This window comes from Penaeus vannamei, chromosome 21 (genome assembly GCF_042767895.1).
Source record: "Penaeus vannamei isolate JL-2024 chromosome 21, ASM4276789v1, whole genome shotgun sequence".
NCBI classification, from domain to species: domain Eukaryota; kingdom Metazoa; phylum Arthropoda; class Malacostraca; order Decapoda; family Penaeidae; genus Penaeus; species Penaeus vannamei.
The window spans coordinates 21723577-21724835 of NC_091569.1; the positions used below are offsets into that span (position 1 = coordinate 21723577).

Sequence of the window (1259 nt, forward strand, 5' to 3'; positions counted from 1 at the left end):
AGATTTATTAAAGCGTTCTAAGAAAATATATTGAAACAGAAGCACAGTAATTTTTTTAGGAAAATATTCTCGGGTATGTAATCTGGGTTTATTTTCACATATGAAAATCTTGACAAGATATTTAGCATCCAACACAGTTTACTGACTAAGATATTATATGTCATAGAATCCACACTTTTCTTCAATGCGTGTAGTGTCTACAGTATGAAATAAAGATTTACGTATATTTTGTTCCACTCAAATCAAATCAACGGTATAGATATACGAAATGCGGATGATAAAGAAGACGAACCCAAAAAAATATTTTATTATAACACTCCATAAACCTTGTGATATAATTCATTATAAGATTAAATATATAGCAATATATTTTTTCAAACCTGCAAATTGCCCATATCTTTATTTTCTTTCAAATAACTAAAGTTTTCGAAGTGTGGTGAAAGTAGCGTAAAAGTGTTGGATGGGGAGTCCCTGCGAGTGAGACTGGGACACTACTCGTCTTCTTTAATTATATTTTTTTACTACTTCATATCAGAAAAAAGGTCTGTTGTCTCCCTTCCTTGTTATTCTGTATTCGTAAATAGCGAGTGATTATTTTGGACTATTTAAGAAATTTATATTAGGTACATGAGAGAATGTCATCGCTGTCATTGGGACACATGTTGCAATATTCTTTTCATTATTCGATTGTTGCATGTTTTAAATGGTAAGTTAACTTCATTGTTGGTTTGAGGATTTTGGATAGTTTATTCAGGTCGAAGCTCAGATATTCTAAAGATATCGAAAATATTTGTTTACATGATCTACAATCCGGATTTTGGAAGAATTGGATTCGGTGTTTATTTATTTTCTTTTTCGTATTGTTTATAGTTTTTGACAGCCATACAATACAAGGTAAGTCTTATTTGAAATCGATAGACAGATAAAGTCCTTGGTACTATGTGCATATCGGCACTGATGTTCTGAATAGACAATATGTTGTCTGCTGAATTTGAGGTTCTGGCAATTATTCTGAGGACTATTGCATTACTGATTACAATAATTGAGGGATCAATGGATTCCTTTCACTCTGTACTAACCAGGTTGGAAAAGTCACTAATGCTTGTAGTGATGCCGATTTTCAAAAGTTTTGGGTCACAACTATGATCATTTGGTAAATTTGGGAATCCAACCCCACACTTGTTTTTTGGGGTGAATAGAATTTTCCAATAGCGTTCATCGTGTTTCGAACGAATCTAGCACTCATATCCTTCGCAAAT

The 1259-nt window shown here is 32.6% G+C and overlaps 1 protein-coding gene across 1 annotated transcript in view; it reads left to right on the forward strand.

The window, feature by feature from the left end:
- The first annotated feature begins 434 nt into the window (after positions 1-434).
- eIF2D (eukaryotic translation initiation factor 2D) overlaps positions 435-1259 on the forward strand; it is a 17394-nt gene continuing 16569 nt past the window's right edge. Inside the window, exon 1 of the mRNA XM_027353436.2 lies at positions 435-542. The gene's annotated coding sequence lies outside the window, so the exon portion shown is untranslated. The remainder of the gene's footprint in view (positions 543-1259) is intronic.